The 15,794-nt window shown below is 51.7% G+C and overlaps 1 protein-coding gene across 3 annotated transcripts in view; it reads left to right on the top strand.

Moving 5' to 3' along the window:
• LOC144170851 (adenylate cyclase type 5-like) overlaps positions 1–15,794 on the top strand; it is a 464,552-nt gene that overhangs the window by 71,849 nt on the left and 376,909 nt on the right. The window contains exon 1 of one of the 3 annotated variants that reach the window (XM_077700874.1): positions 14,858–14,956. The exons of 1 other annotated variant lie outside the window; for it this stretch is intronic. The gene's annotated coding sequence lies outside the window, so the exon portion shown is untranslated. Of the gene's footprint in view, positions 1–14,857; positions 14,957–15,794 lie in introns of those variants that run through there. One more of the 3 variants, XM_077700871.1, reaches the window with a different exon arrangement.

Consider the following 15,794-nt stretch of genomic DNA (forward strand, 5'->3'; position numbering starts at 1 on the left):
TCCTAGCCCATTAACTAAATGAACCTATGAAGGATCTAAGCTTTGTTCTTGCAGACAAACATGGAGCTGCCTGTGTCCCTCCCGTGTCGTAAGCATCTTACGGTTTGTGTAACACACAAACCCAATCCACTCTACCACTAAGCACTCCGGACAGGTCCCATTGCGACGTTTAACGTCCGCCTGTGAACCTTGCACCAGAACAACGGACAGGCCATCCTTCAGTACGGGCATGAAACCTAAAGTTGCGCGTGCACGCCCCCATCCTACCTCCCACTATTTTCCACGACTACAAACCTGCTCACGCATAAACCGGCCACCTGTCATGTGCCCGTGCTTAGAGGAGACAGATGAGGTCCAAAATTTCTTTTGAAAGCCCTCTCAAGAAGTGATATTGGCTCACGCCGGCGTTCAAAGCGGGCAAGTTGCTGTTCACCCCTGAGGGATTCGCCGCTACTCGACGAGCTGAACTTGAGGCGTTAACGGCGGCGCCAGCAGCTTTACTTTGTTTTACACCCGTTCGCCGTTGTGTTCAGGCCAACGCTTCAATTTTTGCTCTTCTTCCTCCAGACGAATGGCATGCATCCGTCCCATAAAGATTTAAAACCTGGAAGCCCTTGAGCTCTATTTTCGCGTGCAAACATGTGGCTGTCCGTTTCGCGTCCCCCTCGTAGGCATCTTACTGTATGTGTAAGATGTCTGTGTAATCGACTCACACCCGAACCACTCGATTAAGGAGGACAGCCGACTAGCGCTTTGAGCCATGTAGTTTCGACATTTAAATCTCCCACCAGCACAACCGCCATTTCATCGGTAGCAGCATGAAGCCTAGCTGTGCGTGCACGCCCCCGTTTATCCACCCGCAAACCGTGCACGCATGAACCCGAAACCGGTGATGACGCATACTTTGGCGTTAAAGACACCGGCGAAAATCTCGCACGGAAGGCCTCCCAAGCTGAAAAATGAACATAGGTTTACGTCGTCGTTCTAACTGGGCAAGTTTGTCTTGAACCGGGAGGGGTTCGCAGCTACTTGACGAAGTGGAAGTTTGTCTTTAACCGGGAGGGGTTCCCAGCTACTTGGCGAAGTGGAATTCGAGCAGAAACGGTGGCGGCGGGTTTCGGTCGTTTTAGGGGGCAGCCCCTTAGCAGCCGTTACCTGGGCTTCGCGGGAGCGGCGTCTTTTTATGTCCGTGTAACCGAGTGAGCGAACGCAGCAGCGGCGAAAGAGAGAAAACGGAGAGGAGCGTCTAGCGAAGGGTGAGGTGGAGTACGACACGTGCGGCTATGGCGCCGTCTCTCTAACTGCCTTTCCCTCGCATATATGTCTCATGCGTCACCACCAAGAAGCACCCTCCCCTTTACACTTTCCCCAGACGCTGTTCCGTTCTCCGCCAATCCAAGCCACGCGACATTTGCGCGGGAGGTTCAAACACTATTTGCAACAACATGCTCGCAGCTCCCTTGTGTGGGGCTAATACGAACCACGTAACCTTTGCGCGGGGTTCAAACACGATTTCCAACACGCTGGCCGGCGGCGGCGGCGCGCTGGGAGGTAGCATGAATGTAGCGCACGCCGTCGTGCGTTCGCTGATCATGCGAACACTTCCTGAGACGCAGCAGAAATGCGCCGTGACCGAGAAGATTGCAGCTTGCGCTGCGCACAATTTTTATATTAGGGAGTATAGTAATCTTCAGCGCATATTTTACGCCCAACCGTCCTTCTGCTTATGTTCGCGGTTGTTTGATAACCGCACTACCACCGTTAGCTGCCGACTGCGCAACTTGCCAAAGCGGTGGAGGCAAGGGGAAAAATAGTTCTGAAACAAGTGTCAGCGGTGGTGAGGAGGCGCCCCGAAGTGGCGCCGAGTGAATCGGTGACACCATGGAGGAAAGAATACTCAGGAGAGGCCCCTAGCACCCCAATGCATTGCGAAAAGTGTGGAGGAAGTCACGTGAATTTTCTTGAGCCCATAGACAATGTTGCTTACTTGTTTACAACTGCGGCGGCCAAATTTGGGCGAATAGAACAGACAAACTTTTAAGGCGCTTGGTATGTGGCTGCCTCGCTACGCTTGCAAACCAACGCAGTCGCTACGACAAACGTTTTTAAATTAGGCCACTTTGAAAACTCTGCCATCGGAGGCGTCTGCGTTTGCCATCCCGCGAGCCTGTTGCTATGACGACGACAAACGCTACTTTGCCAGGCTTAATGGCTGAAAAATCGTCTTTCTATCTCAAAAACGAAGGCCGTTTTTCGATTGAAACTTTAGGTGAGGGTTAGAATGGGCAAATTGAAAGCGAAATCAACAGCTTAGAAGATGACATCGCACCGAGGAATTAGCGACGAAGCTGTTTTCGCTTCGAAGCGGGAGGGCAGGGCGACGCCATGTTAGTCAAATCAAACCGGAGACAGCAAAGGATGATGGGATAGAGTGCTGGGCTCCGTGGGCTCAAGTCATGGCGGGACTCGGCTTCACAAATGTGACGTCAAGGCCTCTCCTAACCTTTTCTTTCCTCCATGGGTGACACCGAGGGAAAACCTGGGGGGGGAGGGGGGGGGGGTAGACATATACTGCTTTGCAGTAAAGGAGAAAGCGTGGGTATGCGACGGCGAATAGAAAAGAGCTCAAGTCCCGATTGTGCGTTTAAAAATGAAATTCTGATTTCGTAAGAATATGCAGAAGAATGAATCTGGTGGCACGGTTTTGAACAGATTCAAGCGCGTTGATGAGATATGTTTGGTGTGGGTCCCAGAGGTCGCATGCGTATTGAAGGTGAGAAAGAACGAGGGGTTTGTACGTGAGTTCCTTGGTATGTGGTGGAGCATGTTTGATATGACGTTTGAGAAAACCAAGAGTTTAATTGGCGGAGGCGGTAATGCTGGTGACGTGAGCTTTCCACGAAAAGTCATGAGACAAAATACCACCGAGGTCATTAAACGAAGGTACTAGGTCTATTGTAACATTTGGAATCTTGTACGGAAAGTATAAAGGATTATGCCGGCAGGTAAATGATATAAATTTGCATCTGGTACAGCCACGCATCGCACCACTCTTGAATGCGAAGAAGGTCCTGCGTTAGGGCTAGCTGATCAGATGTGTTGGTGACGGAGCGGCATATCACGCATTCATGAGCGTGCAGACGGATATTGGATGAAATGTGCTTTCCAAGGTCACCGATGTGTACGAAAAACAGGAGGGGGGCATGTAGGCGATGTAATAGATATTCCAGTGTTGCGTATAGTTTTCTAGTGTGTATAATTCGTGCTGGAGGAAGTTAGTGTAATTTGTAAATTTTATTAAATGGGCTGGGACTGAGACTGCCTTCTGCGTGCATTTTTTTTTCTGCTTCTTGTCGTCTTTTGCATGCCCGGGCGATGGCCGGTCATTCTCAGACCGGCGAGGGCATTTAAAAAGAGGAAAGTGTGGGGTTTTTAGCGTCCGAGCCATTCCACAATCGCTATAGGTTTCTACCGTTGCGCGGCGCTGTACCCCCCCTCTCCCCGAAATGCTGGCTCGTCTCGGCGCCACTGTGTAGAGCCGAGCAGACTTTTCGAACTCCTGCCTGAGGTGAAGGTTGTAGCGACCGCTGCGGCGATAAAGCAATGTCACGCAGCAGGCGCTCCACCCTGGTAGTAGGGCTAACCTTGCCTCATTGGCCCTACTGAACGGACCCGAATACCCCTCGCCGGGACGCACAGCGCGCGCCCTCCGCTAGGGACGGTTCGGGTAGACGCTCTTCAGGACACATAAGGTATACGTCGGTATACGTCACGGTTTTTTAAATGCAGAGCATTTCTTTAACTCACATGTAGCGTCCGCCGTGCGTCCGCAACAGCTCAGCGCGCAGGCGCGCCCTCTCCCCCACTCCTCCTCTCCCGCATCACGCTACCCTCCTCGTTCTCAACAATAGGTCCGCACCCCTCCCCCTACACTTTTTAAAAAAGTAATACTTACCGGCGCCTGGTTTCGATCCCACGACCCTGCGGGCGGAACGCAAGGTACATGGTGCTCTACCCACTGCGCCACGAACGCGCAGTGGGTAGAGCACCATGTACCACGAACGAAAGGCTACGAACGCCACGAACGAAAGGCTACGAACGCGCCTTATATCCTTGACTCATTCAAACTACGTCAAGAAGCTGCTGATACAACGCATTCACTACCACCAACTCTCCAAACACTAAACGTTAACGCAATACACCCACCCCCTATGCGACGCATTTACTCGAGTCCCCCTCGCGGGGAGATGGGGCCTTTTTTTCCTTCCCGGTCACAGTTGTGGAGCGCCGGATATGAGCCCGCAAGCCCTTCCGGCTGCCGGCCCGTGCCTTAGGTTGCTCCTTAGCGTCTTCGCTCACGAATAGGCCGTACCTAACACTCGAAGATCACGCCGTGTGGTACGCGCCTGTGAGTGAATGGACCGCGTCTCCATTGCTCCTGCTGGCCGATCTGGCCAGCGCGGCGATGCGCGCACAACGGTGCGCCGGGCCCCGGATAGTTCCCTGACCGAAGAGCCCACTGGTTCTGCCCGGCGACCACACGCACACTTTCGCGGTGCGCTTTATCGCCCCCTTTCACCTCAAGTGAACTACGTATACCTTTAAACGATGTAACTAGAAGGTTGGCGCAGACTAAACGTTTTCTCTGCGTACCCTGGGCGTATTCCTCTGTCGCCCCATAGGCCTCCTGCGCTGCCCAGGGGGCGCTGCGCAAGCGGCTTCCGGGCAGTACTTCCGGGTAGTACAAAGCTGCGCGGGTCCCATAGGATCCCGTGTTGACAGAAGCAAAATGAGCTCGATGCTCCAGATTGTTTTGCGACATGGTCACCAGCCCATCCCCGACGAGTCCGATCTCTTCTGGCGATCAACTTGGCATTAGGGGAAAAAGCTTTGCAGCGTTAAATATGTCTACAGCACCGACGAAAGTGCCGGGACGGTGACGGCGCTCTACCACTCGCAGGTTCACCGATCGATGGTAGTATGAAGTAAAATTTAAAGGAGTACTGACACGAAATTTCAAAGCTGAGATAACTATGTAAAACGCTTCCTTTTTATCAGGAGATATCTCCCAGCAAGTTTCAACAGCAACCGTTCAGCGAAACATATTTAAAATCCATTTTCCCGGCTATTCTGTCGAAGCCCAGAGCGGATTCTGGGCCAATTTTCCCGGCTATGCTATCCAATATCTGCACATTCTGTAGTACTATTAGCCTCACTCGCACTGTTTTACGTCGGCCATAAGTTCGGCAGGCTCTTATAGGCGCGTGAACACGTATAGATAGATCTCTACGTGCGTAACTATAGATCTCTTTTTAACGCGAGAGCGAAAGATCCTTTGGGCGGGAAACAGCCCCGGCGATCTCCATTTTAGTCGGTATACATGAAATACAGCAGGATAAATTCCGCCCAGCATTATTCCTATCTCCTATATCGTGCGCACAATTCTTCGGTGCCTGCCACTCCCTCGGATTCATTTTCAGGCCTCCATGCCGTGAATGCGGATGTGTCTCCAAACGACGCGACGAGGCTTCTTTCCCACGACTGCGACGTCGGATCGCTCCCGAGCATGCGAGGATGAAATATTCATCCAGCCGGCACGCTCTCGTTGGCAAAGAAACGACTCCTTCTCTGAAGCCGCCGTAGCGCCATTTGCATGACAGTCGTAGACGACCGATTCAATTCCGCTCCTTCCGCGCTCGCTCGCTTGAAAAGTTGTGAAGTGGCGTTACCGCGAAGCACGTGGCAATCCAGTGGGCGCGAAAATGAAATAGGCGGGGGAAGATTGCGAGAGGCAGAAACGTTAAGCCAACGCATGAGTATCGCATGCAGCGGCGTTATGGTGTATGCACGACACCCCGTTTCATTCGAGTTCACCGTCGTGTGGACACCCTTGACATGAGAAGCCTTAGGTCAATACTGTTTATACCGGATGTAATGAGACTAAAAGGGATCCAGAAAGCGTTGCTATCTCTGAGGTGTTTATTGTGCGGAGCGCAACGCTGAGAATAATTTACGATGCAGCAATTCTTGAGGCAAGATGAGCTCTGTTGTGACAGTGTGTTCAGGGAACGGAATACTGAGATATGGGCTGATGACGTACATTTCCGGCTTCCATTCCGGCCATTGGTGGCAGCTTCTTGCATTGTGGATACTCGTATGCCTACAGTTCTTCGCCCCAGGGATGCCTGTGTGCATTAGTTATTTTCTGGAGTAGTTTTACTGCAGGGGCCTTCGGACATGTAAGGCTAATGTTTGCGGAACACTTCACTGGAAGGTTCCGGGGCAATAACGCCTGGCTTTTATTAGTTATCCCTCTACATATGACAACAATCTGGGATTGCGTTGCGATTTCGAGGCAAGGTTTTTGGCGGTCCACGGTTGTGGAATGTGCGACATTTGTGGAACGAGCACACTGTCAGTTATCATTTACAGTAGTTCGCTAATATCGAAATCTCGTTTAACTCGAATTTTTGCCCTATGTCTAGTCTACAAAGTTTTAGAAAATTTTCTTGTACTCTGCGGCACAATAGGCTGCGAAAAGCTGTGCCTTGCTGCTTTGCTGTAAATTATACAATTAACAGTTCTGCTGTTGTAATAAATACTAATGCTGAACAGAGAAAATGTGGCTGAAAACTTATAACGGATAAAACTAAATATTATAATTTTTGAATCTTCTGTAACCTACATGTGAAGAAAATCCCGAAAAGCTCTCGATTTGTCCGGCAAGAAATAAGAAAAAGCACCCGCTTAGTTTACTGGGGGGTAAACTCCCAAAATCCACAGACACAATATAACAGGGCCACTGAAGCGGCCATTCTTGAAAACCCACTACGAAGCCTGGCCATACCGAAAGAATAGGAATTCTGATATATTCTAATATAAAATATTCCAAGGGCATTGCGGTGAACGTGCCATGGTATATTGAACACGTCCTCCTTGCTCGGAATTTATTTTCTACCATAAGGGATTTAATAAGGGTGAAGATTCCACGATGAAGATTCCACAATGCACAGCGCAGTGTTCGTCGTTTCTTCGTGTCGTACCGCTTTAAGCGCTGTTCTTTTTATCTCGAAAGTTTGCTCTGCCGCATAAAACGGTGGGGGCGAGTGAGTCTAAATGTACGCAAACAGGAAGTTTTCATCGAGGAAGTCTAAAAGGCTCCGATGATACGGCCCAAAGAGCCAGCGCCTGTAGTCGGGCGGCCGACCTATTTAGTACTCGCTGTCGGGAACGTTGGAGAACCCGGCAACCCCACAGAAGGAAGGAAGGAAGTAAACTTTATTTTCCTGAGCACCCTTAGTCCAGGGCGCCGTCAATTCCACAGAAGATGGTGAATGTCTGCGGTCAATGCTGACGTGGAGCGAAATGGAGCGAAATGTCCGGCCAAACAGAGCCCGTCGATCCGGAGAATAGGTGTGGGTGACAGCTGGTGTAAGAGCAGCCCCGACGCGAATCCTTCGTAGCACCACCTCCTCACGGCGGGTGAGCCCACCAGGGAGGTTTGATCGACACGGTGGAATAAGTGCGAGGTGTGGAGCGCCGAAGGTCTTTGTCGGTGACCAACTTTGAAATTGCGTCGACTGGAAATAAGGGCAGTGGGTGCGTCGTGGGAGGTATACGAGTCGCCGCATCCGCCTGCTGCTGTCCAGGGATCGACGTCCTCTGTGCACAAGTAATGTTCACTGTGAAGCTAAGCGTCACAGCCTTCGCGTGGATGGTTTGGGATATAGGCACTTGATGAAGTACCTTACGGTGGTCTTGGACGGCTTGCATTGAATCAGCACCAATGATGACAGGTTGTGATTGGTCTGGCCTCAGCAGCTCTGTGGTCTTCAAGGCGTCGGAAATCGCTTTGAGCTCAGCAAATGTTGACGGGGGCCTCTCAGGGGCGTAGTAATGGCAGGTTTGACAAAACTGCAAGGCTTGGTTTACGACGTCTGGGGTAATAAGGCTTCTTGAAATACTGGCCTCGATGTAAAACGTATCTTGGCCACCACTGGATGAGAGTTGCGGCGACACACGGCTTGACCGACCCATAGGCTTGCAGTCAGTAATTAAAGGCCAACTGGAAATTTGAACCTCTTGAAAACCCTTTTTCCGTAAAGTCTGCTTAAAAAGAAAGCAACATGCAAAATACAACAGCTGAGATACGCGCCTGGACGCCGCTAGCGGCCAGCAAAAATCGGCGATATTGAAACCGAAACCGAGGAGAGCGCGGCCATTGCAGTGACGTCGCAGCCGTCCAGCGAGCGGCCAAACGGTCACCAGCTCGGGAGAAAGTCTGCGCGCAAGCTCTACGCGCGCACGGGCACGGCCGGACTCGACTCTCCTCCTCCCGAGCGCTGGAGGAGAGTCGAGTCCGGCCGTGGCACGGGCGGCACGGGGCAGCAGAGCTCAACCGGTTCGCCAGCTGCGTGGCTGGCCAGAGGAAGAAGCCCCCGTCGGCTGGAACGTCACAGGCGCGTCATGGCTGTTTACACGATCCGCCGGCAGGTGCAGCGTGGTCTGCGGCGGAGCTTTTTTAAACGCTCCTGAATGATTAACGAAGCGTTTCACGGGGCTACCACTTGTGTCCCGGCTGATTTGGGGGTATTACAACGCATTAAAAATAAATTTAATCGAGGTGAAATTTGAGGGCAGTTGGCCTTTAATATTCGAGTCCAAGGAGGGGGTTCTGGAAAGGGGTCTGGCGGCGTGTTAGTTTGGAGGCCTATATACCACCTTAAAGCAGCCACAGATGTGTACACCTGCGCTTTAACAGATCGTGCCTGTCCGCCGCTGGTGAACCAACTTATCTATCGTGTTAACGCCAGCTTCTTACTGTAGTATCTTACTGTGATGAGTGTCAAGCGAGGAAGGCACGTAATAGTCCTCATCGCTTCTCTATTGATGGTGTCCAGACGATCCCACTCCGCCCTTGTCATGTACTGAAACTGAGCCTGGTACGTGATGCATGGCTGTGAGATTGCACGCACGAGAAGCCGAGCAATCTTTGTGCGAACTGCTCCCGATTTCATGGAAATCCGGTGAACTAGATGTAACAGTTGAAGGGCGCGCAGGCGAGCTTCGTGGAGCCGTGGCGTAGCTGAGCCGGAGGCCGAAACGTCCAGGCCAAGAATGCGGGGATAAGTAACTTCTGTTACTGGCTCGCCATCAAGATTTAGTAAAATGGGGAGGTTTTGCAGTTTGTGTCGAACCCTTCGATTGCCAACGATAAGTAACACGGTCTTATCTCGGAATAGCATCAGCCCCACGCGCTTGCACCACGTGTCAACCGTTTTTAAAGTAGTCTGAAGAGCTTGTTCTTGATCCGCAATGTCTGGAAGTGCCGACCAGAGGGTGATATCATCCGCATAGATGAGGCATTTTAGATTTTTCAATGCCCCTACTTTCCAAGTGAGTGAGAGAAGTGCGAAGTTGAACAGCATGGGGGCCAGGACCGAACCCTGCGGTAACCCGCGGCATGTTGCAAAGGAGCCCACTGCCTGTCCTGAAACTCTAACTGAAAATGTGCGGTGTGTCACAAACGACTCCATAAAAGACACCATAGGCGTCGGGAACCCAAGCCAGCGAGGCTGACATTGTCGTGCGCTTTTTCTTATATGTAGCAACATGCACCAACTAGCCCGCCTCAGTTCCCTTGTTCATCGTTACAACAGCTTCTGGCTCTTCTCATAACCCCTTGCTTCGTGACCATCTACGAGTATAAACCTCCTCCTCACAGCCACGTGTTCTGCTCGTCTGTACGGTTACCACGCCAAGGTCAACCATGTGCCCACAGGCGACATGGCGTTGGCCGGGCCTTTCGCGCAATCGAAAGGTAACGGGGCACAGATGTTGCGTGTTCTGCGGTACGTGACTTGGCGGCAGATAAGGATACTAAAGGACTGTCTCTTCATGGCCTCTGCGCGCGCAAGTCCTCCAGGGCACCTCAGGTTCTTCCCGTAGCTACGGACGGTCTCACAAGTATGTGAATTCTGGAGGCGCGCTACTTGACAGTAGTATCTACCTAAGATGGAGCTACCACGCCGTCCGCAGAAGATGCTGACGCTGCTGGGTGAGCCTGATTTGCCAGCAAGAGTGCAGGATGTTCTACGGCTGGGGCCTACTTGACAGTAGTATCTACCTAAGATGGAGCTACCACGCCGTCCGCAGAAGATGCTGACGCTGCTGGGTGAGCCTGATTTGCCAGCAAGAGTGCAGGATGTTCTACGGCTGGGGCCTAATTACTGTGCTCATCAGAGGATAGACAAGACAACTTCTCAGTCTTGCGAGGACGGCAGCGTCAAGGGCAGCCGCGCAGAAGGCAGGAAGGTGCATACTCCAAGTAGTGGAGGCTCTCCCACGGAGCTCGAAACAAGACAAACGCGCGAATGAAGCTAAAACGGTTGCTTCTCTTCCGGATAGCGACAGCGGGCTGGGGCTCTCGCACTAGGAAGGTCGCTTCGCAGTCTTCGACTCCGGCAACTATGAACAGAGGGTAAACTCATCCATGGAGGGCAATGTCCGCCCAGTCAGCGCCAAGCCATCCGGATTGAAGAAGGATGCTGTTGACCTATAGTGAAGCAGTGGGCCTCACCCGGTTGGCGGAATCGGTCAAGAAGACGAAGGGATTCTACCTGAGCATTTTCTTCTCTTCGAAGACTTATAAGGAGGGGTGCGCTTTCTGCGCAATTGTCTCCGAAAGAGGCACTTGGCGACGGCTGGTAGGGACCTTCCGTCAGACGCACCTCTCCGCGTTGCCTCTGAAAGACCCGTTTCTTTACATTTAATTTAAGCGCACAAAAAACACACGGACAAGGACACGAACTCCCAAGGACACGCGCGTGTCCTTGTCTTCTGTGTCCGTGTGTTTTTGTGCGCTTAAGATGACCTTTCTGGAATACCAACTAGCCCAAACGCAACCCCTTGGACTCGTTTCTTGTCAGGAGCCCCGTTGAAGTTTCCCGTTTTCTCGAGCATTGGTGTCCGGTGGAAGTGACGGCGCTCTCGGTGGACATGAAGGACCTGCACTACTCGCTTCCACCGGATAAAATCCTTAATGTGGCCCAAGAAGCCATCGACGAGTTTGGTGCCGTCCGCTTCCAGAACGCTCGCACGATCAGCACCGGGGGCTCTTCATGGAGCTGCTTCAGTTTTACCTGCACTCCTCTTTTGCTGGAACTTTTTGGTGAACGCTACGTTCAAAAGTTGGTGTGTGCTTAGGGTCTTACCTGGCACCCGTATTAAGTGATTAAGTGACCTTCTGCTAGCTCGGTATGACCGCGCCCTCTTGAACAGCCCGGATGGAAACAACATTGTACTCGTATTTAGATATGTGGATGACTTTTGAATCTTGTTTCTTCCCAAACCAGGCCACTCACGAGAGCTGCCAGGGGACATAGTCACCACTTTCGAGAACTCCCTTCAAGACTTCACCTTAACGTATGAGTTCCTATCGGTTAACAGCCTCAGGTTTCTTGATCTAGTGCTGCACTGTCGGCATGATCATGCTTGCGGGAGGTATGCGCCTCGTTGTAAAAAGAGCCTGCTGCCGTACGCATCGGCCCATTCAAAGTCGGTGAAGCGTGGCATTGCTCTTTCGGCAGTTCGAAATGCCTTACATAGGTCATTCATCTCGTGGTGTGCAGGGCAGTTTTCAGGACCAAATTGCTAGGCTGACCGATGCAGGTTTTCTGCGCGAGCTGCTCAGCGCGCTAGCTAAGTCTTTGCTATGGGAAGCCCACAAGCCCCGCACACCAAGCACGAGGGAAGAAAGGGCCCCAAGAATAGCGGTGATACCGTATGTACAAAACGCATCCCATGGGATTACGAAGGCGGGTGGCCGCGCGGGCGTTCGTGTTGTCTTTTAGGCCCCTAGGAAACTCGGCGGTACGTGCGCTCCGGTGAACGCGGGGCCAGTAAACAGCAAAAGATGCAGCAAGAAAGACGCCACTCGCTTTACAGAGAGTGTAGAAGGTGTGGTATATGAGATCAAGCTATCGTGTGGCAAAAACTATGTAGGGCAAACGGGTCGCTGCCTTAACGATTGGCTCAGGGAGAACGCCAACAGATTACGGACGGGAACTCGCAGCAATTTACCTGCATACTGTGGAAAGTACCAGCAATCCCAGCTCTGCCCGCCAGCATTTGATAACACCATCGCATCGTGAGCAGCGCACGAGGGAGACATACGAGGCATTCGTTATCCGCACAATGGGGGACAGGTGCGTGAGCACTCCCTCTATCGAGTTGTTCGAAGGGTACACAAAATACTTAGAATCCTGATCGAGGCATTACGCGTGGCTACTTTCATTTCCGCAATCAACTTCCTTGCCTATTTTTGTTATGATTTTCCTTTTTTCTTTGTTTTGATTCTAGTATATATTAGTTGTTCATCTAAATAAAATTCAGTTGGCAATTCAGCGCAGTGTTCGTGGTTTCTTCCTGTCGTATCGTTTTTAGTGCTGTTTTTCGAAGCACCACCATGCACCGACTAGCCCGCTTCAGTTCCCTTATTCTGTTCTGCACATTTCCATCTGGATGCATCGCGTTCCTTGGCTTTGATTCGCGCGAGTGACAAGATGCATGATTTGTTTAGAGCGTTTATATTATCGTACGTACCTCACTTATTCCTCCAATTACACTTTGATTTTGCCTACCATGACTATTCTCCTCCCATGTCCTCACTTTATTTGAGCAATATATGTGATCACTCAGTTATTGACTACCTAGGTGTTAGAAAGTTGTATTGAATTTAATTAAATTAAATTGAGTTTATTTCCCTACCATGTCGCAGGACTCTCCAGATACGACGTTACATCCAATCTCCACTGACGTGCGAAAATACTTCCAGCGTCACACAGTGTGACTGCCCAGAGTGGTGCAATGCATAGCCTGCCGGTTTCTTTATGCTGCATCCGAAGAGAGCAGCCTCTCGCTTAGCATACCATGAAAAGAAAATATTGCGCAAGATGAGGTGAAAGGCCTAAGCAGTCATCGATATGAGAATGACGTGTACGAACGGCGTGAGATCCAGTCCTTGTTCTTTTTTCTTTTTTTAATGCTAGCTCTTCAGCCTGATTTGAATCGGAGACGCGTCTTGCAAGGCATTATACTCTTTCTGCTTCTGCCGAGTTTGTTCCCGGTATTGCGGAAAACGTACATACTATTTTGTTGACTATCTGTTATGGCACTACCTCTTCTTTTTCAGACGTCTCTGTCACCAATGCAAGTCACATGGAGAGAGAGAGAGAGAAAACATCTTTATTTTTCCTGCAAACGCGAAGCGGCCTCACGTCATTAATTGTTGTGGTGGTTGTTCGGTTGGGTGTGAACGCTTCCCGTAAAATTTTCCTTTGATATTCCCCTAATTTATGCTCAAATTTGCGAACTCCGTAAAAGCGATGACAGTGCCTTTGTTTCTCCTTTTATTATTGGTCTTTACATGAACGCAATGATACCTAAAATTAAAATGATACCATACAGATTTTCTTCTAAAGCCCGAACAGTACGTTTAGCAAGTCAGTCAATTATCTGTCTGTTTATTTAGTCAAAATGCTTGACTAGATGGAATCAGATGCTGCAGTTAACTGGTTAACACCTGTGAATGCTAGAGAGCGCCGTAGGTCGTTGTTGGCCGTAAGCACTATGCATGGATATGACCGCTTCCACATTTTGCAGGGACTGCGTCTACGCCGTGTTTTAGTACGCATCATTTGGCGGCCGCTACTGTGGTTTGACATCAGCGTCGGCGTCGTAACCGAGCGAACGAGAAAGTGTGGCGGAAGTGTGAGGGAGAGGGCAGTATGCGAAGCCTGCACGGGACGCTCCTCGGCGGCGACGCATGGCGAAGGTGTGAGGGGGAGACAGTGAGACATGCTGGTCGGTGGAAACGTGCTGCGGATGACGTCATAGCAGCGCCTGCCGCCATGCCTGCCGCCGTGCGCTCGACGATGATGTGCGTTCACTTCCCGAGACGCAGTTCGCGGTCCCTCCCCGAGACGAAGTTCGCACCGCCGACGCAGAGGCTTACCGTTGCTGCCGTCGAGGGTAGCCGGAAGTGCTGCCTCAGCGCACTGCAGCACTCAGGAGTGAATGCTGCAGCGCGCTGAGGCAACCGGTGGATGTGCTTCGCGTCCTCCCCGTTGCGTCGCTCATCCGAACAACGTGACATTTGCGCGCGAGGCCCAAACACGATTTACCACAACATGCTCGGCGGCGGCGCCGCGCTGCGAGATAACGGCACAGTAGCGCGCCGCCCTGCGTTCGCTGATCACGCGATCACTTCTTGAGACGGAGTAGCTATATGCGCCGTCACCGAGAAGACTATAGTTTGCTCTGCGCACAAAATTTCACCTTAAGGAGTATAGTAATCGTGAGCAATTTTATTCCTAAAATTATTTTCGTAATGATGTTGGGGGTATACCTTGGGAAGAGAGGAAGGGGAGTGCTCCCAGCTTGCTTCTTCACTTACACTGTGCGAGCGCTGTATACAGGCGAGCGAACGGACACAGACTCCCTCCGTTTGCCGCGCAGCGGTAACAAACCTGATAGACATCTACAAAGCCCGGGCAGTCCGCGCGCGCTTCGTGCAGCCTCGGCGAGGAGGCCGCCTTCATTCAGAACGCGTGCGATCGCCCTTGCTTCTTGTTTCCCCTTTTTTTCTCTTTGTCCTAGCTTCAGTCGAGAGCGAAGGTCGCCAACAGGTGGTGGCTGCTTTTCCGCGAGGCTCCCTAACGCTGCTGTCCTCTGCTGTTTTCCATTTCGCTCGCTCCCTTCGCAATCCGTTTCTTTTCTCCCTCGCAGGCGGTGCCTTATGACCGACTGGTTCTCTTACTCGCGATTTCCCGCGCGCTGCTGCGCCGCGTCGTTCTTGCCCACGGGCAACTTGCGTCACTCGTGCCGAATCGGCCGGACACGATGGGACTGCGCCTCGTCGGATTTAGTCAAGGACTTGCGCCGCACCGCCGAACGGGTGAGTTGGAAGCAGGGCGACGACGCCTTTCTCGTCATCTACAGCCCGGCCCATCGCCCCTCTAAGGGGACTTTGAGGCGCATTAGCGGTGCCGGCTCGAAGCACTCGTTATATAATTAGAGAGCTCATCGATCCGCCTCGATAGCTCCCGCGTGCGTCTCGGGTGAAACTGGCCGCGGCGTTGATCTCAGTTGATCGGTCTCTCTGCTCGGTGGCGCTCTGTGCAACAGAACGTGGACGTGCTGATGAGGCCCGCCTGGTGTACGTGGTTTCAGACTGCTTTATTAAGGCACTATCTGGATCTCGTCGTTGTTCGCGTGCTATATTCGTCCTCTGCGCAGGCTGGCTCGCGGCACGGCTGTTGTGATCGCAGACGACGCCACTCGTCACACGTGTGCGCGTTCAAGCGGATCAAGATAGTGCGTGGCCTTTGTATATGCGTTGTGTTTCGCTTCTCTGATTTCCCCTTCCTTCCTTCCTTGCACTGCATGCATTTCGTGTCACGTTCATTGTCAAAGGCACTCCATTTCACTGTCTGACGACGGCAGTCTTCGCGGGGTGAGTGACACTGGTTGGACGTATAATAACGCAAGACGACTGACCACCCCTCTACGTCCACATTGGCAGAATGAAAAGTTGAGAATAATTTATTTTTTTATGTGCACTGCCATTTTTTAATGGGGACGAAGCTTACAAGTCCGCGTTCAACGCAGTTACTTCTTGTGCACATGTACACTTCTCCAGACGGCCCACACACTTCGATTTCGCACCCTTTTCACTGCCTCTGGCATGGCCGCTCCTATTGTTTTGCCTAAACATTCAGCTCCCCTCATCCACC

The sequence above is a fragment of the Haemaphysalis longicornis genome, unplaced genomic scaffold (genome assembly GCF_048455015.1).
Source record: "Haemaphysalis longicornis isolate Haplotype H1 unplaced genomic scaffold, Haemaphysalis longicornis Haplotype H1 scaffold_2, whole genome shotgun sequence".
NCBI classification, from domain to species: Eukaryota; Metazoa; Arthropoda; class Arachnida; order Ixodida; family Ixodidae; genus Haemaphysalis; species Haemaphysalis longicornis.